This window comes from Vidua chalybeata, chromosome 18 (genome assembly GCF_026979565.1).
Source record: "Vidua chalybeata isolate OUT-0048 chromosome 18, bVidCha1 merged haplotype, whole genome shotgun sequence".
Lineage (NCBI taxonomy): Eukaryota > Metazoa > Chordata > Aves > Passeriformes > Viduidae > Vidua > Vidua chalybeata.
In genome coordinates this window covers 11,047,807-11,074,264 of record NC_071547.1, presented here as the reverse complement: position 1 = coordinate 11,074,264, position 26,458 = coordinate 11,047,807, and the positions used below count along the sequence as shown (strand labels likewise).

Here is a 26,458-nt window from a genome sequence, read left to right as displayed (position 1 = left end):
AAAGTGCCTAAAGCCTGGGGCTTTAATCGTTTCCTCCCAGGACTCCCACAAAAAGGCAAATAAAACTCCTTTTACAAGATAGCAGAGCAGCATGAAGGATCAACTTCACCAACAACAAGTTCTTTATTCAGTTCATTTGTTTTAAACCTCCTTTTCTTGCAGATTTTGATCCTCTGAGTGCCTCTCTCCTTCCATTGCCATCCCTCTTACCTGCCCTGCTGCCAAGAGTTTAATGGCTAAAACAAGCAGGGTATTTTTTCAGGATCTGCTTGTTCACAGGGAGTAACCTGTGTGTGAACACATACTTTTAAATTCCCTTTTCACAAATAGGGAATGTTTCTTCTTTCTTCTTCACAGGACACAGCTAAGAAAAGAAATGCAGAAGCAAAAGAGGGAAAACCATCATGTTTATGGAGGGCAGTTAAACAGAGCAGGGATCTGTGAGGTAGCTGAGGAGAGATACAATACACGTCTATAAAATCATAAGTGGTCTGGAAAAATAAAGAGGTTGTTACTCTTTTACCTTGGTTAGTACAAAAAGCAGATTCAGTTCTTCACATAAAGTGTATGTCCCTTTCCCTGAGCTGGGGGAAGCATTTCAGAGAATGGCAACTTGGTGAACAGCAGAAAGAAATCTAATGTATGGTTTAGATTAAGGATGGGGAAACAAATTTGTATCTTGCTCCCTTACTGGCTGACTTGTATTTATGAAACTTGCAGACACTTAATAATCTTGAGACTTCTTTCTCTCTGACATATTTGGTGAAGAATGCTCAACATTTTCTGAAGTTGCCATAAACCAGAATGTAGTGCAAGCTGCACACACATCAGGATTTGGGAGCCTTGCCTCTTTAGGAAAACAGAGTAAAAAATAAAACCCTTAATTTGCCAACAAAACCCACATTTGGATGCCTTTATCATTTCCTCGGTTAAGCCAAAACCAAACAGTTTGAAAGCTTTTAGGCTTTCACTGATTTCCCCCTTCTTTCTAGTATTTTTTATTTCCCATGCTTGAATTAGAACTGGTAAAAGAAGGAGTTCAGGAATAAATCCTGCAGAGTCTCTTCTTCCTAACACATCATCTGGATGTGACAGGCAAAAAAATCTCTGGACTCAGATGGAACCAAGGGTGTCATTTCATCTTCTCTGGGAGCCAGAAAATGGATTCTGGAAACAGTGAGGATAAAAGCATCCCAGCCTTTTGGTGAAAGGTCTGCAGAGCCTGTGCTGTTCCATTTTGCTGGACATCAGGGTCTTGGATCCAAGGCTCAAGACAGAGAGTGAAACTTCCATGCCATTGGTGAGGATGGCTGTGGAGGCAATACCTGCACAGAAACACATTGTGTATGTTCTTTAATGAGAAAAAATCTTGCCCTATGACTGTGGGCCATTTTCCCAAGTCCATTGGGCAGTTCTAACCCTGAAATAAAAACAGAGGTTCCTTTTAGCTCCCCATATGAAGTCCCTGTGTGTCTTTTCTCCTCTTGCACCCCTCAGGGTGAGGCACAGCCACAGTGTCTGGTTAAGATCTGTGGAAGCCTTTCAGCAGATAGTGGCATAATTAGGAAATGTGTGTGTCTGAAGCAAAAGTGGGTTTTGCTGATTCCTTGGGCATTTAGGCTTTAGGATCAAAAGGGTGACTGAGAGATTATGAAGGATCCAGGAAGAATCTTGGTAGGATTTTCACACTCAGCCCCCTGCCTTTATTTGAAGAGGATAATTATTTGTATGGGGAGCTCCCTGGACTCACTTGTTTTTCTATGTTTGTACACACCTACCACAGAGAGCCCTTGCTGCTTGCTTGGGAATCTTTGGGATTCTTGCACTGTGCTTTGCTGATGCTCAGGGAAGACTCTATTCCTGTAACAGAAAAAGAAGAATCCTCCCCAGCACTCCTTCCCCTGTGAGAGATTCTTTGTGTGGGTTTTCTCATTCCCTCCAGGCCTGTGAGCCTGATTTTATCCCATCAAGGGGGACTTGAACTCCCCAGTGCTGAGTTTTTTCTCTGTTTTTGTCTGGGTCAGCGTCCCACACACGACAGCCTGAGTGGAGCCAATTCCAGACTCAGTCTCTGTAGGGTGCTGACCATGCCAGAGCTCTGACCACAGCCAAATTCTAGTCCGGGGCTCCGAGCTGGTCTCTCTTTCCCCAAGTTGCCTGCTTGTACTAAATACTGGGGCAGCTCTCTAAAATACTGAAGGAACAAAGCATGCAAGGCAGTAAAATGAGGCAATTAAACCTATAAAACCAGGGTTTACAAGGGAATTTATAGTGTCAGAGGTTTTTTATAGCTTTTTTAGATTAGTTTAAATAAAAAAGGGGGAGAGAGAAAGAGAGAAAGAGAGAGGGAGAAAAAGAGGACCTGAAACTTGAGGAGACTTAAAAGTTCAGAGAGAGGCTTTTAGGAAGAACAGAGGGGTAATAATTAGAGGCACATTTTCCATTTCACTGTCTTTGCAAATTGAAATTAAAGAAGGTGGGGGGGTTAAGGGGGGGGAGCATGCACAAACAACAGGCAGTTTATATTGCTCCCTTTTCCTCCCAGTAGCATTTGATTTTTCTACTTCTGTTCTTTTGCTTCTGGCTGGGTGGGAGCATTTCATCACCTGGGCAAAGAGACTAAAGGGAAAGAGTAATCTCAGGCCAGGTGAAGTTTAGCTTTGGTTATTTCCCCTCCTTCTGTGCCTACTCACTGGTTCAGTGTGCCTTGCAGATCTGGGAGCTCATGTTCGAGAGGTGAAACGGAGCCAGTGCCTGATTAAAGCAAATTTGGCCAGGGGAGACAATGGACCCTGTGTTTTAAAGGGCTTTTATTGTTTTAGTTCCTCCAGCTTCCCTTGGCATTCCACAAACACAACATGCACACACCAGGAGATGGGACTACCTTGGGAGTGTCTAATCAGAGTCTTTCTTGGTTTTTGTCTGTTTCTGTGTGAACTCAGGGAAAGGTGATTCACATCTCCCAAATCCTGCATCCTTCTCTGTGGAGGCGCCCCAGCAATAGAACACACAGTGCTTTCAAAAGGGTGTAAATCCACCAGCATTTCTGGGCCTTTGTTTTCTCCAGCTCTGTGTCCCATGCAATTCCTCAGATCCTTGAAAAGGCCAAAGACTGCTGTCCTGAACTCCAGGGTTGTGGTTCTGCTTTTTTGCTTTGTTTTCTGCTATCAGTTTGATCCCTTTAGAAGTGGCCCCAGAGCCTGTGCTCTGTGATGGCAGAAGAAAACAGTCTCACCTCATATATGTGGCCATTTTTTCCTTACATAAAGAGGAAATGCCTGCTGGAAATCTTGTCATTATCACTCTCTCATTTATAGCATTAGGAAAGTTACCCTTTTCATGGTGTTTGTAGGATCTTGCCCAATTCAGGGATCTTGGAGTCTGGAATACTTTGCTCCATTCATTCTCTTTACACTTTTCTCTTTTTTCTGTATGTAATAGTTTACTTTGGTAGAGTGTAGATCCTGGTTGGTTGCTAGAATATGCAATTAGTAAATTACTAATTAACCATAGCAGTTCATCATCCTGCTGCTGTGCACTTTTTTATGTACCCCTGTCTATTCTCTGAGGCAATATCAGTAAAGGGCCTATCTTTTGGAAAATAAACTTACAGGGAATAAGAGCCAGCAGCTTGTGTTCCAGATCAGCTTGAGCACCTGAGTGTGACATTTCTGCTACTGGAGAGAGTGACAGAGAGGAGTTCTACCACCCTCAGGTGGGTTCTGCAGCAAAATGGGAGTTTGCTCATGATATTCTTCAGTTCATCTGAGCTGAATCGTCCCTTTTGTAACAATACAAAATACAGGGTGAAGGGTGAGCAGGAGAGACAAACCCTGAAAGGAGTGAGCATGTGTGGCAGCGATAGAGAAGGTTCAGTACAGGAGGAGGAGGAAATTCAGATTTGAGATGAGCACAAACAGCTCCAAAATGCTTTTCTGACCAACTTGCAAAAGGCATGAACAGTTCTAAACTGCATCTGCACATGCCTTCCTGCCTGAAAAAAGGTTAAAAATGAAGCACAGTGAGGTAAAATTTCCCATTTCCAATCCCATGGACGTGGGGGTAATTATCTTCTTTGGAGATGTTACCCTTTTACAGTGAGGTTGGAGTCGAGCCCAGCGTTCTTGGAGCAGCGCTTGAGTTTTTAAAGTCTGCAAATGTGTGTTATTGCAGTTACATGATAAATAGTTCTGAAATCAATAGAGAAAGCTATTAAAAATGTGGGTTTTGTCTCTGTCTAGTATGGTACATTAAGATACATGTATCATCCTACAGTCTGTCTTCCTCTCTCTCCATATATGTGTGTAGGGCTGGAAATTTTAGAGTACTCAACATTGGTCAAACTGTCCCCAATGGAAAATACAACACTGACCTCAAATAGCATCACATTTTAGGGCAGTGATGAGTGATTTCTAAAATGCTACCATTAAGACTATATATTGAAAGAGAAATCACTAGAGGAAGAGTGAGTCTGACTTGATCCTGAAGTTCTTTTTGAGAAATGGAGATGAGAGGGAGCTCTAGCTGGGCAGAGCTCCCTGTTTGGGTCATCCCAGTCTAATACTGGTTTGGGATTTCTATTGCAATTTCCTACCTGGGAATTATTTTTTGCAATCTGATGAGCTCAAGGAAGAAAATGAGCCTGGAATGACTTGTTTGCATCTTCTATGTTATCAAATGCATCAAGAAACAAAGAGCTGGCTGCGTGAAGCTCTCAGAAGAACAGGATTAAAAAAAGCCTCACATTTGCTAGTTGCTAAATGCAACTTTAAGTAAGCACTGGAATCAAACAAACAACTTTTATGAGTGAGAAGTTCCATCTGCTATCACTAATCTTATAGATCTTTCTGTTCTTGATACTTCAGTATTTTAAATGACATCTAATGGGCCACAATGTCCAAAGCAATCAATGTTATTCAAGCTCCACGGCCCTTACTGCAGGTGTGGGCTGTCCCAGCACAGTGGGCTTGAAGCTATGAGCCTCAGCTCCTTCCAATCTATGTCAGCACTTCACAGCTTGCTCAGGACCTGCTCCTAGAGAAAAGTCTTGGCCAGCAAATTATCTTGGTCTGCACTAAAAAAAAACTCGGTTGATCCCATTGGGATGCAGAGCCACTGTGCTGCTTCAGTGCTTGGAGGAGAGACTGCTCCTAAACCTGAGCCTGCTCAGAGCTCAGGAGAGAAGTGATCACACTCCACGAGAACAAAAAGGAGCTAGCAGGGAAAATGAAGCCTGTTCTTCATGCCTGTTTAGTCTTCCCTGCCCGGTTTGCAGTGGCAGTGCTGCCAGGGCTCCTTGTTGGGAACACAGCCGCTCCTGGCAGGAGGTTCTGAGCCCGGCTGGCTGAGATCCCACGGGCAGCATCGATGCTGAACACCATCCCAGAGCCAGACAGCTCCTGGCTGTGCTGCTGCCTGGCAGTCTGTCTGTCCCGTTCTCAGTGTGTACCTGGCTGTGCTGCTGCCTGGCAGTCTGTCTGTCCCGTTCTCAGTGTGTACCTGGCTGTGCTGCTGCCTGGCAGTCTGTCTGTCCCACTCTCAGTGTGTACCTGGCTGTGCTGCTGCCTGGCAGTCTGTCTGTCCCGTTCTCAGTGTGTACCTGGCTGTGCTGCTGCCTGGCAGTCTGTCTGTCCCGTTCTCAGTGTGTACCTGGCTGTGCTGCTGCCTGGCAGTCTGTCTGTCCCACTCTCAGTGTGTACCTGGCTGTGCTGCTGCCTGGCAGTCTGTCTGTCCCGTTCTCAGTGTGTACCTGGCTGTGCTGCTGCCTGGCAGTCTGTCTGTCCCACTCTCAGTGTGTACCTGGCTGTGCTGCTGCCTGGCAGTCTGTCTGTCCCGTTCTCAGTGTGTACCTGGCTGTGCTGCTGCCTGGCAGTCTGTCTGTCCCCCTCTCAGTGTGTACCTGGCTGTGCTGCTGCCTGGCAGTCTGTCTGTCCCCCTCTCAGTGTGTACCTGGCTGTGCTGCTGCCTGGCAGTCTGTCTGTCCCACTCTCAGTGTGTACCTGGCTGTGCTGCTGCCTGGCAGTCTGTCTGTCCCACTCTCAGTGTGTACCTGGCTGTGCTGCTGCCTGGCAGTCTGTCTGTCCCACTCTTGGCCAGGACAGTCCGTGGTTGGCCTGAGAGCCTCACGGTCTGTCTCTGCCTCTCTTCCTTTCGTTTTCTTGGCTCCATAAGTTAGATCAAATGTCTTTAAAGAGCTCAATTTGAATGATGGAGCTTATAATTCCATCTCGGGAGCTGTGATGACTCGAGCTTGGTTCTTGTGGTTTATGATGTCACCGGGACCCATCGATGGAATCGTAGCCCCATTATTCACCATTGCCCTGTTATTTATTCTGTGCAATAAATGGCTGCAGTTTAATCACCAGAGTAAATTGCTGAAGCATCTTGGTGGAAATTGTGATGTTACTGTAGTGGTTTCTATGGCAATGGCTATTCCACCAGGGAGGCTGATGCAGAGGGAACCAGCAACACTGAGCACCCAGAGGACAGGAGTGAGCACCAGCCTCGAGAGGGAAACCTGGGGGACAAGTCCAGACACAGCCTCGGGGGGAAAATCCATTAACTGCTACTGGATATCACATGTCGTCTCTGGAAAACTGGGATGTGGATCTCACCAGCCTTGGCAGACTTGTGGCATAGATTTCATGCAGAGAGATTTTTTATGAAAAACTCCCAACTACTCTGTAGACATGGAAAGCAAAACTATCTTTCCTGTGTAGTTTTATTTTGTTCAGCTCTTTTGGTTTTTTTTTTTTCCCTTCTCCAGTTCAGTTAGAAGAAAAGGACTGAGGACACTTGAGCCAAATGGTTCAGAACTTCCTACAATTAAGGTGTGTGTTCAGTTTCAGTGTAGACAACAGAAAGATGAGACTTATCTGTGCTGTCTTAATTCTTTTTGCCTTGTGACCTTGTGTCTCTTGCCTTAAAAGGCCTGGTAAGATCCTGAGTTTTAGTGGTGGTGGGGCATAATGTTCCTTGATAGTACATAAAGTTCCTTCTTTTTTGGCAAAATACATTTGCCAACATCTTTAATGCCTGATGGTTGTGGATATGCAGTTGGCATTGGAATAAACATAAGGCTGGGATGTAGTATCATAATAGAACATTATTATAACATAATTATTATTTATTGTTTCTTACTGAAGGGATATTTATGAGATGGTTTTGCTTTCCATATCTTAAGTTTCCATTCAAGCCCCAGATTTTTTGGATTTCTTTCTTTTTTTCTCTTTTTTCTTTCTCAAAAAAGTTAAATCAAAGCTTTAACTCAAACTTCTCTGTTTTTTGATTTTAAGAAAAAGGCAAGACACTTAAATTTCTCTCCTCTCCTTTCTCCTTTATTCCTCCCCACTTTCTTAATTCATTCATTTTTCTCTATGGGAAAAGAACAAGTAAAAGCCTTCTCTGTCCATCCTCTTTCAACACCTTGGGAATGCTCGCAGTGCTCAGCTCTTTTTTCTCATTTCCTCAGCAGAGCAGCCCTAGAGAAGTACCCCAGCACGTGGTATAGTGCCCTGACAGTCTGCTTATTATGGGAAATGTCATTTTACAAGGTAACTTCTTTTTTTTTTCTTTTCTTTTTTTTTTTTACCTCAAACTTTATGATTTTCTACAAGGATTCATTGTTTTAAGCCACGGAACCAACATGTGTTTCTTGAGATATCACTTAGCTTTAGTAGCAGTTGAGTTTTGGTCACCAGGCTGGGCTGGTGGATTCCTGCATTTATTCTGTTCTGGTAACCTGATACAGCCCAGCCAGGGAAGAACAGAAAGAAAAGCCTTTTAATTTATGGTAGGTCTCAGTTCTAATCATGTAGTTGTGTAGACTTTGGCTTTATCGTGAATCATTTTTAATGACAGTTGAGGAGAAAAGAATTGAAAAGCAAATCTTACCTTTCTCATCACTGACAGCTTTTCATACCAGATCAGACTTTTTTATGGCACAGCCTTGCAGTGAGGGTAAGATGCAAAGGAAGGGCTGGACCCAAGAGCTGCCCAGCAGGAGAGCACGGAGCCTTTTCCTGCCTAGCACAAGACAAGCCTTTACAGAAGCAATTTCAGAGCTCTCAGTAAATAGAGAGCAGTTTTCCACCATGTGGATTACTAAATATTGTCTGTGGAGTCTCCATCAGGAAACTTGTGTTTCCTTGTAGGAGACTTGATTTTATTGGTCACCTTTCAGAAGGCCCTTAGAAGTTCTCTAGGGAAATCCCTGGACAAAAGGGTGAAAAAAGTTGATGGCAAAAGCCCTCATGGACTTGAATGTAGCCAGACAGTCACTGCTTCCCTGCAGTGAGCTTGGTGACATCTCTGTGTGATCAGTCAAGGGCTGGGGGTCACCAGGTACAGCCCCACAGTGCCAGAACTCCAGGAGCATTTGGACAACACCCTTGGCACAGGTGGGATTTTGGGGTATCTGTGCAGGGCCAAGGGTTGGACTGGGTGATCCCTGTGATGATCCCTGGGTGATCCCTTCCCACACACGAGATTCTGTGATTCTCTTCTATTGTATGATCCTGTTTGCTTTAAAGTTTATGCTATTGGTCAGAAAAGAAAATTATCTGAGGAAATTGCTGGTTTGGCATCATCTCGCCAAGAGAGCTGATTTCAAGGGTCGTGCTCCTTCAGCAGAGCCCGTGGCTGTGCACTCAGGAATCCCAAAGCAGGAGTTGAGTGCTGATCCCCTGAGCAGGGGCAGGAGGAGGCGCTGCCAGGGCTGCTGAGGTGGTGCCCAGCAGAGTTAACAGGGAGATGCTCTCTCTGTAATTGGATACTGGCAGGATCCTGCAGTGCGTCTTCGTGGCCACTTCCCATCAGCACTAATGTGGCTTTCTGAAAGCTCATCCCTTTTCCTGGCATGGCCACTCTTCACTGGGGCACTTGTTAACTCCCCCACCTTTGTGTGCTTTGACCTGCATGCTCTGGGTGTGCCAAGATCCTGTGCCAGGCTGGAGCTTTTCAGTGCTCCTGAAACAAACCCAAGACATTTCTTGGAGGCTGAGGGAGCAACGAGAAGCCTGCATGGTATAAAGCCCACATAACCATGGGCTTCAAATGCCTTCTGTCATCCTTGTGTTTCCTCCATGACCTCCAACTTTCTCCTGTATGGAAACATTTTCAACTTAGGTTGGCTACACACTGTGTTCTTTCTGACACATTTTGACAAATTCAGTTTGATATTGCCCTTGAGGTCTTTCTAGGCTTAATTTTATGGTTGTGGAAGGTCATCAAAAGGGTAGTGCTATTAAAAGACCAAATTGTGTCACATTTACTCACGGGACTGGTAACTCTTCCTCTTGAAGAAGTCCATTCATTTCAGTGGAACTACACTCGGAGTAAATGGCACCCGTTGTAAGCAGAGGCTCTGGGGCCTGTCTTACTCCTCTAACTGGACTACTCAGAGAGTAAAAGTCAAGTCCTTGGCCTCAGCATTGGTTTTCCAGCCCCTGTTGATCTGAGGTGGTTTTTTGGCCCCCTCTAGTGACTGCCCACATGGATTTATGAGTGAGATCCAACCTTTCTGTGATCAGAATCAGCCATTTCCACCCTGACCGTAAATGGCTTCAATTTTAGAAGTGGCATTCCAAATCCTGACGTGCCGAGTTTGTTCCCCTTTGCTCACAACATTCTCAGGAGCATCCCATTTCCAGCTTGGTGGGGCTTGCAGTGTTGGAAAGTGTTCACAGTGGTTGAAGGAGAGTCAACCCACACAGCTGTTGATGTGGTGGCATGGCCATGGTTACACTCCCACAGCCCAAAGGTTCACCTTCTGTAGGGGAAACAGGAGGGTTTTGGTGTTACAGCTGCACTACCAAAGAAACAGCCATGGGTTGAATCATAGAATCATCCAGGCTGGAAAAGCCCACTGAGATCATCATGTCCAGCCACTGCAGGCCTACCACTAACCCATGTCCCCAGGTGCCACATCCATGTGTGTTTTGGACACTTCCATGGATGGTGATTCCTCCACAGCCCTGATCAGACTGCTCAGTCTCTGACCACTCTTTCAAGGAAGAAATTTTTCTCAATATCCAACCCGAACCTCCTCTGGAACAACTCGAGGCCATTCCCTCTCCTCCTGTCCCTGTCCCCTGGGAGCAGAGCCTGACTCCCCCGGGCTGTCCCCTCCTTCCAGGGAGTTGTGCAGAGCCAGAAGGTCCCTCCTGAGCCTCCTTTTCTCTAGGCTGAGCCCCTTTCCCAGCTCTCTCAGCTGCTCCTCCATGGTCTGGGATTTATGACCTTCTACTGAATTGCAGTGAAACCTGGAGTGACACTTGGAGTTGATACTGAGAAGGCATTTTTCAAAGCCTTTCTTTTTCTTATTCTTTTCATACTACTGGAACCACAAAAGGGAATTTCATTTAAAATATGAATTAGAAACTTTATACTTCTTATGGCTCTGTATTCTGGAGAAGCAGATACTTATCACATGCCTGTGTCCTTGGGGGAGTGTGCAAGGAGCTTTTGGAATAGTTTTCTACTTTTTGGCTAATGGGGAGTGGGGCAATTACTTATTCCAAGAAGCTGGAGCCAGGCTGACAGCCTGGGGGCAGATCTGAAAGCACTGTAACACTTTAGGCTTTAGATGCTCTGAGATCTTTTAGAAACAACTGCCTTGATCTTTTAGTGCCCTGGTAAATCATTTATTCTGATCACCTGCTTACGAATTCCTCCTCACCGATCCTGTGGGATAGAATGGTCTGGGTGTGCAGCTCCCAGAGCTCCAGCAGGTGAACTTCAGCCGGGGCCCCCAGAGCACCTGGCAAAGCTCCTCACTTGGGAGCAGCCTCAGTCAAGGCAGAGCTGAAATTCAAATTCCTCTGACAAACAGTGTCTGGAACTGAAGGTTTTGGATGGGATTTTTTCCCTCTCAGGTTGCAGGCTGCAGTCAGGACACACTTCCATCCCTCCTCCCACTGTGTGCCTTGCTGCTCCTTGACAATCTGTTTCAATTCCCCTTCACTCCAGCATGACCAGGTTCCCCCAGGTTACCCAGTGATTCATCTCTGTGGAATTTGGGAGTGCTGCTTCTCTGCTCCTACCCAGATTGGCAAGAGGGTTATTAAAGCAAAGAGGTTAACCAGAACCTCTTTTGGTGAATATTTAGGCTAAGAGCACTTGATGCCAAATGTTATTTTACATGTGCATTCTGACACCACACTTCACTACTGTGCCTCCCATTCCTCTGTATGCATGGGTTTGAACACCTTTTCCAACTACAATCACATTAGAGGATCCCTGATGCTTTGGGAATGTACATGGGGAATGACTTCAAGTGGAAGCGTGTTTGGATTGTCCTATTTCTATTTCTGAAGCCCTCTCAAGGAAGCTCGCTCTCTCTTCTCACCCCATCGCTTCCGATGGGGCCGAGTCATTGCATTCCGTGTGCGCACAATGACACCTCAGAGAGACTTGGACTGCTCTCTTGTCTCACTTCCACTCTCTTCCAGGCTGGATGCACGCCCTGGAGGTATGTGGTTTGTCTCAAGATATAAGACTTCCCCCCTCAGAAACTACATTACTTCAACAAGCCACAAAGGGCTGGCAAGAGGGAGAAGGTGCAGCTTTCCCCTGGGATCTCTTCTGCAGACTCCATGCAGCTGGAAACAGACCCTGCTGCTCCTGAATCCCATGTGTGCACAGGCACACATTCCCTCTTGCAGCATTTCGCTGATGTGTGGGTACAAACACTCACAGATGCACAAATACCTTCCCTTTGTTGTCCTCCTGCACAAAGGTAGAGGCAGGAATTTTCTGGGTGCACATGAACATTGCTCTGCAGACGCCAACCTGCTCTGGCACACGGCTGCAGCAGTGTCCCAGGGGACCTGGGCTTTCTCCCCTGGACACAGGAACACACCCTGCCAAGGTGTTGCAGAAGTCGCTGGGAGATTTGAGTAAATTGAGCCTGAAGTGACCTCTGCAGTGTTAGTCTGTGGCATTCACATTCTCTCCCTCTCAGGATTTTTGTTGGAGAAGCACAGAGAGAAGAAAAGAAAACAATCTTTATCTCTGCTCCTATGTTTTCCCCATGTGGAATGTGGTTTGGAGATTGTTTACCTAGAGGTGATTACTTGATTGGATTCTAGTGAAGGTTGTTTGGGTTCAATGACCAATCGGATCCAGCTGTGTCTCGGACTCAGCAGAGAGTCAAGAGTTTGTTAGGTATAGTAAGTTAGAAAGTAAGTATGTAGAATAGTATAGTATCTCTTTAAATAGTATATTAATGTAATACAGTATAGTTTTAATAAAGCAAGTGTTCAGCATTCCAAAGCCTTCTGATCTGGAGACAGAGATCATAATTTCCCTGCGTTGGGTTTGTCCTCGTTCTGATATTAATCCAACCACTGTCCCAGACAGGCTTGCCCTGAATTCAGAAAAGGTTCCTCATGGCTGTGTCCAGTCAGATGTTTAAAACCTCCTGAGGCAGAGATGTGATAGCCTGGGTTTTTTTCTTATGTTCAGAGAGAACCTTCACTTTTTCAATGCTTATCCTCTCTTTTGACCTTTAATTTGTCTTTCATTCCCCTGCCACAACACCTGAGCAAAGAACCTGGGTGTGTTTCCCTATACCTGCCATGGTATCAAGAAGGCTGCTGTAGCTGTCCCTAAAACTTGAACAGGGTGGACAAACTCCCTTCCCTGAGGGTATCTCCATGGTCTGTGCTCCAGGCCCCTCACCATCCTCTTGGTGCCTCCCTCTTGGAGTTGTTCAGGTTTATCAGCATTTTCCTTGTACTTGTGAGCTCACACCTCGGTATGGACCAGCTGGGGTCTAATGACTCATGGAGGGATAATTGTGTCCCTTGACCTGCTGGTACAGGTGAGTTTGCTGTGAGCATTCCTTGCTGCCAGGTGCCTGTCAGGTGCTCTTGGCTGGAACTGGACTGATAAAAAATGAGTAAATAAGAAAGTTAGACACTGGGCTTTGCTTCTTACCAGTCTGGGCTCAGATTTAATGGATCTGAGATCTCAAGCAGTTCCATGACTCTCTTCAGGAGATCACAGTAGTTTATCCAGCTTTGGGAGAACAGGATGGATCAGATGAACTACCAGACTTCCTACATGTGTTTCATCTTTGCTCCTTTTTTTGGCCTTGAAGATCCACTGAACATTTTACCTTTCCTTTATTTGGAGGGATTCCACCATTTGAAATTTCCTCCTCTTCCAGTGGCCAGTGTCTACACTGGTCACATCCATAACTGCCTAAATCACAGGTTTAAGATCTTGCAGTACTTAATTTGGGGAAGAACTTCAGGCTCTGTAGAGACTCCTGACTACCTGTTACCTTGAAAGCCATGAGCCAAAGGGAAAGAGTATATTTTTTCAGAATTGTGGAATGATTTTGACTGGAAGGGACCTTAAAGCTCATTTGTTCCAACTTTATGGGCAGGGACACCATCCACTATCCCAGGTTCCTCCAAGCCCCATGCAGCCTGGCTTTGGACACTTCCAGGGATCCAGGGGCAGTCACAGCTTCTCTATGCCAGGGCCTCCCCACCCTCACAGGGAACAATTCCTTTCCAATATCCCATCTAACCCTGCCCTCTGGCAGTGGAAAGCCAATCCCCCTTGTGCTATTGCTCCATCGATTGTCCCAAGTCCCTCTCCAGCTCCCTTGGTGGCCCATTTGGTACTGGAAGGGGCTAGAAGGTCTTCCCAGAGTCTTCTGTTTTCCAGGCTGAAAACACTGTCCATGTTGATGGCTAGGGTTGCAGGCTGTGTACATCTGTGTCAGGATATACCTCTGGCATTGTGTAATTTGTCCAAACAGTCACACAAGAGCATGTTGGAATGAGCACTCTAATCTGGAGAGTGATGCATGCTTTACTTTCAGGGGGCAAATCCAGATTTTCCTGCTGAGGCCAAAAGTGTAAACAACACAATTCCCACTGAGCACGTTGCCTCTGAGTGACAGTTTGAGTGCAGGGGGGTGACTGGGTTTGGCTGAGCTCTCTGCTGCTCTGAAAAGAGCAGTCAATGCCCTTGACTAGCAAGTGCCACATGAGTGATAATGGCCAGAGGCCTGGTCACTTTTCTCAGCCAGCCCCTGTGGGTTTGGGTCTGGCCAGCAGAAGCCAGACTGCTTTGGAGACAAGCATCCATAGGAAATTTGTGTTGCTGCTCTATAGGAACTTAAATTGCAAGCCTCTCATCTGTCTCAGATACAGAGCACAGAATAAACTGTGGCCCCGGGGACGTCTGCAGGTTCCCGGGTTGCTGTTTGTGCTGTGGATCCTGGTGTAGGGTGAGGATGGGTTATGCTGCTGTTGGCAGGGGGAAAATCTGGGAGAGCTAAGGCTGCTCACACGTCTGTGTGCGTGCAGCTGTTGGTGAATGCTTGTGTTCACGTTGGAGCTGTCTGGGGCAGAAAGGTGTGTGAGGCACTGCAGAGGTGTGTGTTATTCTCACATCCCTGCTGGCTGCAAACAATGTCATGTCCCTACCTGGACTGCAACATGACATACACCTTAAAAACAGCAGCAACATCAAGCTCCAGAGCCACGGGAGAAGGCAGAGCTGCTCTTGTTGCTCATCAGTTAGGAAACCCTGCCAGCCCCGGCAAAGCATGCCGGGACCCAAACTGCCTTTTGGACTGGGACTCGGAGAGTGAGAGAGAAGCAGTAATTTGTTTGCCATTGCCCTCAAGCCAGGAAATCCAAACCTCAAGCATTTCCCAGGCCACAGCACACTGGAGTGGAGAGAGAGTGTCAGGGAATGGCTCACACATCCCGACAGGAGCGCACGCACACGCGCGCGCGCACGCACGGAGCCGGCGCCGGGGAATGGGGATTGTTCCAGCACCACTGCGGTTAAGATGCTGAGACAATCTCGAGTTTTCAGGCCATAGCTGTCAGGATGCTTTGGTATATTCATCACCCCCCACTCCATGGTGATAAAAATTTACACAGCCAACGAAACGAAGATTAATTTCATGTGAAAAGCTGACAGAATGGCCCATGTCATTGCTTTATTTGTGCCAGCACTCAGTAACTCGGCGCAAGTTCCATTGAGGTGGCAGACACCCCGTCCCCTTGAGCCATCTCGTCTCCTCTCTAATGATGCCACCGTTTTGACAAAACCAAGCAACACAGCCGGTATGTGCGAATTTGGAATTAATTTTCTTCAGAAAGGTCAAGTATGTTAATGAGCTTTTGGCTGCCTGTGTTTTCTCTCTTGGGTTTTTTCCCCTGTTAATGGGGAAAGAAGGGGAAAAAAAGAAAGGGGAGAAGTAATTACAGAAATAAAAATGAAGGAAGGAGGAAAGAAGGAAGCTGTGAGGATTTGGAAGAGGCAGGATTCAGTGTAGCTTTTCATGGGTTCTCCTTTTCCAGGGCTGAGGCAGACTAATTGTATCAGCTCAAGCCTGTGCAGTTTGCTTGGAGCTGTTGAGTGAGGCCAGGGATGTCATGGATTGTGGAGTTGGTGTAACCTGGCACAGAGGAGGTGGATTGCACCTCCTTTGCACTCGGGGACTGATGGCAGCTCTGTGTGTTGGCAGCTGCCTTCGTTTTCCATCCTGGAATGGCTGAGCTCGGCTCAGCACAGGGCTCTGTGTGCTGGGGGAGTGGAGAGCAAAGGGAGGTGAAGGAGAGAAAAAGTTCATGGGCTCCAGCTCTTGTGGCTATTATGGAAGGAAGTTGGAAGGGAGCTCAGCGCTCTGGGAGAAATCCAAAGCCCCCTAATTAATGCAGCTTAGAAACAGGACAAATAGGCAGTTTCCAGAGAGGTTGTCCCCCCATGTGACTGGCTCAAGAAGTTTGAGCTAAGTGTGATGCCAATCACCTCTCATCAAAGTATTCCCCAAATTCATGCCTTTTTTGGTGCCAGTTAGAATTTGCCTCTTTCTGGCATCCTGGTGGCAGGAGGTGCCTGGATTTCTCCGGGGGTTGGGTGATGATCAATGGGAGAAGAGGTGGTGAAAACAGCAGATGCTGTGTCAGGGCATGAGGGAGTGAAGCTGGACTTTGTCAGACATGTGCCACACTCACCTGGATAGAACATTTAGGGTAGGATTCATCTCACCTAATTTTAGTCTTCTTAAGCACAGTATCCAGACTAAATTAATTGTCTAGGTTTCCCTTCTTGTTAATGGAGAACAGTAATGAGGAACTCATATCCCACCTAATTTGAGAGAAATTCCATTCTGGCAAGGACGTTTTTTCTCATTGAATAGAAAGTGAATTTAAACAATTAGTTTGGACTGAATCCCTACCTTTAAGAGGCTTAAAATTATGGGGTGTGATTTCCTCCTCATTCTCTTCTCCCTGCTCCCATTCTGGCTCTCATTTCCCTATACAGTCCAATCCAGCAGGCAGAGGAAATCCAGCGGGGCTTCCAGCACCTGTATTGGCAGGGGTGGATCAATGCTTTCACTCCAGCTTGCCCAGGCTGGCTCCAAGCTTATCCACTCCTGTGCAATCCAGCCTCTGGCTGTGATGTGGTCCTGCCTGCCTTCCTTTGCTGGAGGCAGCCCAGCACACAGATTCTGGGCATTGTCCAAAAAGCCTGTGTTGACTTTGGAGGGTGCATTTTGCCATCCTGGCTATGGTGCAAGGAGAAATGATGTGGGATGTAACAGTGCCATTGCCACGTGTGGCATATTTCAGGGTGTCCTTAAGGAGGAATTTGCCTTAGTTTCACACCTCTCTCAGCTGTGTTGTGTGGGTCCCTGTGCGTGTTGGATCCTTGTGTGTTCCCTGCATGAGTCACTCCTGCCTGGGACATGGATTTCAAAAGCACACAAGTGACCAAACTTAATGATTTTCAGCTGACTCCAAGCATTGTCCCAAACATGGAATTCCTACCCATAAACCAATGTGCTGCCCATACTCTTCCCCTTGTTCCCAGGCTCTGGGGTGTGTGTGGAGGCACGTCCTGCTCTGCTCACCCTGCTGCAAGGTAGAGGGGTACTGGGGACAGTGAGAGGAACTTCTTGGCTATCTTTCTCATTTGCTTGCACAGATGGTCTCAGAACATTCATGGGCATCATCAGCACTTGTATATTTTTCTGTAGAAGTTGTTGTGTTGCTAAGTGGTTATTTTATTTCTCCTTGGGGGAAGTTTCTGTGATGGAAGGAAATTATTTGCTAAGCCCTGCTAAAGTATTTGTATAAATTTAACAATAAGTATTAATCTGCGCACAGGACGAAGTGGGGACACGAGATAACTAAAATATTTCAGTGCCAAGCTATATTTTGAGTTGTCAGTTCTAGCAACAGAACATATGAAGTGTATGCACAGACTAGCTCATTCATGGCCATGGTGAAGTGGGGAATCCCTGTCCTGCAGTTGCTCGGGATGTCAGGATAAAATCTATAAGAACTTGAATTCTTAGGGAAATTCTCACCCAGCAGCTCCCTGGGGCTTTAGCTGAACTGTGGGATATTCAGCATTTCCCAACTCTCGTGTCAAGGACCTTCCCAGCTGTGAGATGTGGCTGTGCACCCCTTCTGTGTCCTCCCCTCCCACGCTCTGCTTTCCACAGGAAGGAATCCTGGGCGTGTGAGTCAGAGAGCTGTAGCACATCCTGGCCATGTCACCAGTGGGATGATTCAGGACTGAGACAGCACAGCACACCTACCCCGTGATCTGCATGGAGCCCCTGGGACACTCAAAGCCACATTTTCTCAGCGTGCCAAGCTCTTGAGAAAGCCCAACCACTTGTTTTGGTGCATAAATAGAAACACAACCCCTAAGAGCAGAAGTGGAATCTAGGAGATGCTCAGGGCAGTGAGTCTCCTGTCCCCTGTCCCACCATCCCTGCATTGCAGGGGTTGTTTGTGCCAGCTCCTCTCAGCTTCTGTTTCTTCCTCTCCCACTGTTTCCCCCCATATGAGAGCACTGGTGCCTACGATGGGAGATCACCACCAAGGTTACTCAGCCAGCTCCAAGGATTAAGACTTCCTGCTCTGCTCCAAAGAGCTGCCAAGTCCTCCCTCCCCGCTGCTCACCACAAACCCAGTGCCTGTTTGTCTCCCTCTCTCCCCTTCCCATCCCTCCTCCTACCAAGAAATCCAGATCTCTCTCCAGACAAAGTGGGAGGTCAAGACAGCCCAGCAACCTCCAGAGGCATTTGCTGGAGCACCAAAAGCAGTGTGGCCCCAGGGTGATGTTCTTGATGTCACTTACCAGTGTTGCCAGAAGGTGAAATGAGCCTGTCTGTCCCTCTAGAGTCTGGGACAGGTTCCCATCAGGATCTGACCCAATAGTTGGGCTCACAAAAGGCTTTTATTTCTACTGGAAAATGCCATCAAGTTTTTCTACCAGCAGGCTGGGGGGGTCCATGGATAACTGGGAAGGCTTTCTTGAAAAGTAACTAAGGAGAATGTGATTTTTTCATTAGATAGGAATTGGCACAAAGACCTGTAACTTCCTTACGAAAATGATGGATGGGTACAGAAATCTCTGCCCTGGGCATGACCCTGTCCCAGAGGATGCTGCCCTTGTCCCAAGGGCAGTGTGGTGATGGGGGAGCAGCCCAAGAGGACAGAGCTGCCTTTGGTGGGCACCTGAGCATGTGGGAGCAGGACACAAAGAGAGCTTTGCTCACAGGAGCAGAGCATAAACCAGAAGAGAGGAGCAAATAGAACAGGATCCTGCGAGAGGGAGATGAGATGTAAATGTGGTGGGAATGGTGGGAAGGTGGGATGGCTGCTCACTGTTTTTGTAAAGGGGGATGCTGCTCCAAAAAGCACCGCAGAGATCAACCACATTCAAGTAAAAACATCATTTTCTTTAAAAAAAATACAGAAGCCCTACATACTAATAGTTCAACAGGATGAGGAAAAGCTGCCTGCTCCACCCCAGTATGTGCTGAGGTCAGGTGAAACCACCACCACCCTCAGGCAGGCTTTGGACACCGTGAGGGGGGTGCTTGAGTTGCCAAGGATCCTGCTCTTAAACTAGAAGAGAAGCAGCTGCTTTTTTAGGATCTTAGCCTCTCCAGCCATGGCTCCTCTTTGCTCCTAACCCTCTTTCTTAAAGATCCTACAGGAGATTTGCCACTGTTGATCAAGCTGCTGGGGTCACCAGCCAGGAGCTTTTGTCTTTTCCCCAGGAACCATGAGGCTGCAGTAAATGTACCTTGAGGAGTTCTTTGTGAGCATTACACCTGAATTTGGCCCACTGTCTGCCAGTTTATGCTAAATGGAGACCACAGAGACCTCATTTAATGACTGGGTTTGTGTAGGTGTAAAGCTCTTTGAGGTCTCCATAAACATGGGTGTTTATTCATTTAGATTTCATTTTGATTTTCTTTTCAAATGAATTTATTAGCAGGAAGAAAGCCAAAGCCTCAGTGTTAAAAATCCAAGTCTGATTTTGGTTTTTTTTTGTTTTCTTTTAAGAAATGAAAGAAGTATATGGTCTCGGTGCTGGTCCTTCAGGGTGCCTCCATGTGTGTTCTGCAGGCTCATAGGTAAGGAAAAGCTGAGAAAAGCACAAAAGAGGAGGGCTGGGGGCAGCTCCTGCCTTGTTTGATGGCACCCTGTGTTAGCTGCTCCTTCGCTTGTTAGGGATATCACATTCCAGGGATGCATTGCTGTGGGTAAGGGCTGAAGTGAGACAAATGAGAGGACAGAGGTTACACACATGAGCTGCAAGGATGTCCCCGTTTAGGTGCTGGGTGGAAAATCAGATGGAGTGTGCTTGCTCCTGCCCTGGGGCTAACAGCAACAAAGGAAGAGAGCAGGGGATTTATCTAGCTGGAGTCTAATATTCCTTTGGCTGCAGCAAAGGCTGCAGCACTTCCCGACTATCGGCTGGCGCTTTCACTCACACACATCTGTGATTGATGGGCAGAGAGTATAAACACCTCATTAGTGCCATAATTCACTGGTTAGGACTCAGGCTGGGCTGTGGGAGGGAGGGGGGGGAAAAAGAGTTGAGAAAGTTTATTAAAGAAAAAAAAAATGGAAGAAGGAGAAGAACGGATGTAGAGGCCACACAAATCATTCCAGGGAGTTATCTGACCTGCTTTGAAAACTTTAATTGCTGATAATGGACAACCTGTTGGGTGGTATTTTATTAACACTAATAGATTTTTACGGGATATTTCTCACATTGCTCTCCCAGAGCCTGAAGAATACATTAAATATTAAAAGTTAATGCTCTTGGTTGCTGTTTCAAGGATGCCCCACCAGTAACGAGCTTTCCCGCAAGTTAGAAACAGGGAGCAAACATGAGCTGCCTCTGCCACTTACGGCCTCTGCAATAATAATGAGGAAAATGCTTGCAGCCTGTGTGCACCTTGCAGCTGAGGTTCTCAAGCCTGGCCTAAATGCCCTGTAAAGGCAGTGCCCAGAGCTGGTGGTAGCAGTATCTGATCTCCAATCCTGGATTTACAAGGCTTGGATTCCAGAGTCCCACGCTGAAAGCAAATGCTCATAAACTCCCATATGCTACTTTACATTTCAGTTATTCAAAGCAGAGGCTGAACTGACAACCCATTCCTGTTTCTCAGGAGAACTTAGGTCTGAAATGGATGATATTTTTCTTTAGTATGCCAAATGGTTTTATAATAGTGCTGCTTCCACACTGATTTGTTGCAGAAATGACCCAGCTACTGGAACAGAAACAGAAGCGTCTCTGAATTAGGCAGCAAGAGGGGTTTTGGAGGAAGCTCTTGACATCCCAAAGTCCTGCACACAGCATTGAACCCTGAAAGTATAGAAAAAAAAGGTCACTTCTGTACTCTAAAGGTACAGAAGGTACACAGGGTGCTCAGAGAAGCTGTGGCTGCCCCTGGATCCCTGGCAGTGTCCAAGGCCAGACTGGATGGGGCTTGGAGCACACTGGGATAGTGGAAAGTGTCCCTGCCCATGGAACGGGATGAGGTCACTCCATCTGTTGTCCCAAGTCCCTCTCCATCTCTCCTGGAGCCCCTTTAGCCACTGGAAGGGGCTCTAAGGTCTCCTCAGAGCCTTCTCTTCTCCAGGCTGAACAATCCCAATTCTCTCAGTGAATCTGGGTCCTGGCTGGATTTGGGAGGAGTTTGCTTACAGGGCAATGGGGAGGAAGGGCCAGGAGACTTGGTGCAGTATTTGTTTCCAAAGGGGTAAATCCTTTTGGCTCCCATGCTCCAGGATGTGCTTTGCTGCTGGACTGCTGCTGGTCAGCAATAAAAAGGTCTCAGTTACTTAACGGGAATTGAGTGCTTGGTCACTTCTCCCCCTGCCAGCCCATCCGTTCTCCCATCTCCCCTCCAACAACGACAGCTTTTCCTGATTGACCCCACAAGCTTACGAAAAACCTTTTTACTTAAACGTGTATTGACCTCAGTCTTGCTGCCCAGTGAATTATGTCACAGCTGGCTATCTGAAAGTCATCAATCAGGGCTCAGACCCCGGGAGCTGTCTCCTGGTGACACGGATCCGAGCCTTCATCGATGAAGGTTGTACCAGGTGCCTTCGTGTCTCTGGCAACTGGGAGGACAACACCCTTTGTATGGTTTTTTTCTGTCATCATCCCATAGGCCCTGTGATTTTTTCCTTTCCTTTGATTTGTTTTTTATTTCCCTTCCCCATCTGTTTTGCACTGTATTTCCTTCCTTGCCTCAACCTCCCCTTCAAAGAGAAAGAAAAGGAACCTGTCAAATGTGACATCTCTTAATTTTTAGGTAGTGTTAATTTTACCAGCCTTTTCTTCCCCCTTTCCTATTGGATTTTTGTGTTGATTCGTTGTTGTTGTTTTCCCTGATGTGATTTTATGATCTGGACAAATGCACTGGACAAATGAGAAATTTAATGATACTAGAAATATTTCTTCCATATTTTGTAATGCAAAGTAATTCCAGCAGATCTTTTGCCCCGTGATTTGGGATGTGCTGGCTTGTTGTCACTTTGTGGATGAGGGATGGGGAATACTCCATGAAATGTGAAGCATCACCACAAATTCAATCAGCCCTACTGTCTCTGCACAAGGATTGATCGAGCAGGAAGGGGGGGACTCAGTCCATGACAGAGTTTGTAAAAGGAAGATCTGTGTTGTATTTGACTGAAACAGTAAAAATGCCATGAGTTTTCAGGATTCTTTGCTCTTTTGAGGGTGAAGGGAGACATAGCTTGATCTTCCTCTTCTAACAAACAAGAGCAAGGCTTGAATATCTCACACCTTGCATAGGTGGCAGGGCCAGAAAAGAAGGGATATTTGCTTGCTTTCGCACATCTCAAAATAGGGCTACATAAACAATTCTTGACTTTATTCTATCTACGCTGGAATATTATGTTAACAAAGCTGGGAAAGAAAAGGAGCATATTTTTTTAGTTCTTCTAGAATTAGTAGAAATACCACCTTGGTGACAGACCCATTTCTTGTTGGAGATCTTGTAAGGCTGATTTTATATCTGTGGCACATTCCTTCGATGCGCCACGTGAATTCTTCAGCTCAGGAATGCCTTGAGTTGGGGATATGTTACCTTTTTCTCCGTGTCTTGACTTTAGGAAATGCAGGCAGATAAGGCTGGTGATAGCTCTGACAATGTGCCTGATGCTGTGGCCAGACCTGGCAAGGCTGAGGTGAGGCCAGGGCTGCTGTTGGCTCCCAATGTCCCCAGGGAGGCTGTGAGGGGCCTCTGCACCTCCAGAGCTCTGGATGGAGATCAGGCCTCGAGATAACAAGGTGATGACAAGCACTTTCAGAAATCCTGACACACGGACAGATAAAAGAAATGCAGTAATAGTGTATAGAAATAAATCCTTCTCATTCTGCTTTTGATCTTATGAGTTTCTTAAATATAAGAATTTTCTCATATAAGTTTCTTACATCATCCATAAGCTTATGGTCTGCATTTTAACAGCCTTACAAAATATTACTAAAAGAAATGGATTCAGGCATTTGTTTTAAAGATACCAGATTAAGCACTATCTGGATTTAGATTAAAATCCTCCCCCACAAGGTTTGCAGTATAATGTCTGTGGTACTGGCATGTGCAGCACTGCCCGAAGAATGGAACTGGCTGGAAATTCCCTCATCTGCATAAATGCAAATAACTAAAGAAGTTGGACTGGTGGGAGAAAAATGAGTAGATTGTGGATTTTATTCTTCCTTTATCGATGTAAATTGCAGGCATGTGTAATGATATTTGTGATTTTAAAGTAGGCTGTGTCCCTTCAAAGAAAATGTGAGCTCATAAATCCTGGGAGATTAGAGATCCTGAGGCCCGATGTGGCAACGGCTCCGGGTTTATGGCATTCCTCAAGACAGCCAGGATAGGATGTTCTGTGACCTGGCTTTTATGAAGATCAAAAGGCTCCAAACTGTTGAGAATAAGATTTTCACATCATGCAGGGGGAGACACCAAGCTGTCAAATGGGAGGAGGCTCTTTGAAGTGTGGAGATAAGGACCCTGCTAACCTTCAGTCAGGTATGAAAGCCATTTCCAGCAGCACGGGAGCGTGTCCTTCCACTGGACCCTTCATGGAATAGCCCAGCTGAATTCATTCAGGTAAACACCTGGCAGTGCCTCAGCCACAAGGAATGCTTGAAGAGGACTAAAAGGACTGGGATAATGTAAAAACTAATGTACTGGGGAGGGGGGAATTATATGTGTTAATATCTCTGGGACCAACGAGCCTGAGTCCAGCAAAGCTCCCACTCTGACAGCTGGAATCACAAGTGTGCTCCTGTGTGGATTATCTGTATCTGGGCATGGGGGGGCAGGTGGGAGTGCTCACAGAGAGCTTCTGGCTGAGAGAAGGCTGGAGAGACACACAAAGTACCTCACACCTCTGTGTTCTGGCCAGGAAGCTGAGCCAGCGCAGGGACAGCAATTCCCTGCTGCTGTAGGCCAGGGAGAGCTCCTCACTGGCAGGGAAGAGCTGTGGGAGAAGCATTTGTGGAGCACAGCACCACTTTTCTGGCTGTCCCAGAGCTCCCCATCTAGCACAAACACTGACATGTTTGTTCATTCCCTTCTCAGATTCCTCAGAGGGGCTGGCATTGGCAGCTGCATCATCGTGGTGCCTTGAGAAAGCACTTCTGCACAGTATTTCTCATGTAAGCAAAAGCTCTCAGCACTGAAAATCTTCCCAAAAAAAGTATTCCCCTGAGCTGGTAAGAATAATTTCTGGTCACATTTATAGAAGTCTAAATGGCATCTAGACAAGATAAATATCCTAAGTGTTTTGTCATCTTTGTGCTGATGAACTAAGGATATATTTTCTTTTGCATAATGACTTTCTAAGAGAAAACAGCTAAACAAGACAGAATAAAAATAAAATTTCATGACAGATGCTGTTGATACATGTGTTTCCTCTGAAATAAGCTCAGTCCTTGGCTGACAATAAAATAGCAATTGTCCTTGGCCAACATCTTGAAAGCTGAAGGTGAAAACAGAGTGGTGGGAATCACATGGCTTTATAATTCATGTCCAAGCATTGAATTCCCTCACAGCACCATCATTTCTTTTTAAACCTTGTCCTAATTATCACAGCTCACATTGATACTCTAGGAACTGTTGTACATAGAATCACTAATAAATAATTTGATAATCTGGTTCTCCTTGGAAAATGCCATTTCCTGTTGGAAATGGTTGAGGAAATGACAATTGATTTGGTTTCTTTATGTCTTCTTCAGAGAAGTAGTCATGGGTTTTATAGAGGATTCTTTTTTCTTTTCCAATGATTTTTTGTTTCTTTTCTAGACATGTTTAGTTGTGTATTAGACTTTTCCAATGTATTTTAGTGAGTCCAGAGGAAATTTTGCTGGGAATATTGAGATTTTGAGGGCTCTCTTCCAAAGGAAAACACAATTAATGAAAGAATGAAGTTCTACCAAATGGAACTTCCATTCTTTCCCTCATCCCAACAGTCCTGTTACACTCAGAGGCTGACCCGTGCGTGGGTTACAAATATTCCAGCAGTAGGATTGCAGAGGGAGTTCCTCGTTTCTCTGAGCAGCGTTTGCTTCTTCTTTACTCCTGACTGTCCAGGTTTTCTTTTTCATCCTTCTCAAGGCAGCAATTTCCCAAATACCCAAGCAGAGAGGAGTGTGCCCTTGCACTCAGCAGTGGAATGGGTAGGATCCTGCTCTAACGGGCCCACAGGTCTGATTCACAAGGAAATTGCTGTGTCCCTGTATCCTTTTAATTGTAGGGTTTCAAACCAAAGTATAGAGACACACATCAACTATTACATTGTCATTTAATCTGGAGTAAATCCAGTGTGAGCCCTGAGTGCCTGGAGCTGGTCCAGCTGAGTGGCAGGAACAGAGCTGAGAGTCCTGCTAAACACCACAGGATTCCTGGGGTTTGCAGGGCATCTGTTCTGCTGTCCTTACAGTCCCTTGGGCTGCTCTGGAGGAGCTCCTGGGTGTCTGGTGATTTTATTAGGGCCTGGCACAAGAGAGGTAGGAGCTTGTCAGTGTGCTCCCAGCAGAAAAGCTGCTGTGAAAAAACCTTGCTGTGGGCTCTGAAATCTGAACTGCAGCCAATTCCAGCTGAGGGATGTGACAGTCACCTTTTGCTGTGAATTGCCATCTGAACAATGGCAGTGTTGTGTGGTTTGAAGGGACAGGGAGCAGTGGGAAGGAGAAGTGCCTGTCGGGGCTGGGATTGGGCTCTGGGAGGGAGCAGCCCAGGCCCTCAGCCTTTCCTAAGCCTTCACCTCAACACCCACAGTTGGACTTGTTTTGAGGGGACACATGTGCATCCCAAATTTTCTGCTTTGGCAAGCTCAGTTTGGCTGGGCCATCTGGCCATGCTTCTGCTCCTTTGAAAGCTTTGCCTGATTAAAGAGTCCTGGGAGCTCAAGAAGGAAAGTCGCAGGAGGGGAACAGGAAGGGGCTTGCTAAGAGATGTGCTAGTCCCTAATTAAATAATAGTTAAGAGGAGCTCACAGCTTGTAACAACCAGGGAGATTCTGCTGCTAATATTCACTGCAAAGCTGCTCTTCCCAGGGCCATGCTTCCCATCCCCAAACCCAGCTGTGGCGTGCATGTGCTGCACAGCTCTCCCAAAGCCCTGTCACGGAGGGTGAGAGCTGGAATATATTCATCCAAATTACAACATCTCATCTTTTGCTTGCAATTTGTTGGGACAAACAGCTCCCCTGTTACTATTTATGATCTGCCACTCCTGTAAGAGCCCAGCTGAAGTCACTGCACTGAATCTGAGCTGGTTTGATCTGAAAAAGGTTGAATTAACAGTCCAGTGAATGTGGAGAGGAGCAGAGGAGGAGAGAGAGGCTGGTACCTGTTGTGTCCCTTTTACAGCTGGGGAGCTGAGGCCTGGCAATGGAACAATTTGCTGTCAGTTTACAAGAGAGGTGATGGCAAGATCAAGACAGCAAGTCAGCTCTTCTCCATTCGAGGCAGAAACACCTTTTTTGACCCATATTTTTGATGACAAATGAAATACCCAGCCTGAGAAATGGCTGGTTTAAAGATCAGTGATATTAATGAACCAGGTCCTGCTCCTGCATAAGCGTATTGGAGGTGAGGGCTGCTCTTTTCCCACCCA

The 26,458-nt window shown here is 46.4% G+C and overlaps 2 long non-coding RNA genes across 10 annotated transcripts in view; one reads left to right on the top strand and one right to left on the bottom strand.

Moving 5' to 3' along the window:
- Positions 1-26,458, top strand: part of LOC128797023 (uncharacterized) — a 225,993-nt gene that overhangs the window by 197,510 nt on the left and 2,025 nt on the right. For 2 of the 8 annotated variants that reach the window (XR_008433978.1, XR_008433971.1), the window contains exons 5-9: positions 6,767-6,830; positions 7,475-7,553; positions 19,350-19,420; positions 23,290-23,446; positions 23,921-24,054. This is a non-coding gene — a long non-coding RNA (uncharacterized LOC128797023). Of the gene's footprint in view, positions 1-6,766; positions 6,831-7,471; positions 7,554-19,349; positions 19,421-23,289; positions 23,447-23,920; positions 24,055-26,458 lie in introns of all 8 variants that reach the window. The other 6 variants (XR_008433975.1, XR_008433977.1, XR_008433976.1 and 3 more) reach the window with 5 other exon arrangements.
- LOC128797025 (uncharacterized) lies at positions 1,017-6,204 on the bottom strand. Of its 2 annotated transcripts, none has more exons than XR_008433980.1 (3): positions 6,050-6,204; positions 1,775-1,860; positions 1,017-1,325 (listed from the first exon to the last, which is right to left on the bottom strand). It is a non-coding gene; the product is annotated as an uncharacterized LOC128797025 (long non-coding RNA). The 2 variants fall into 2 exon arrangements; XR_008433981.1 differs by lacking the exon at positions 6,050-6,204 and adding an exon at positions 5,450-5,482.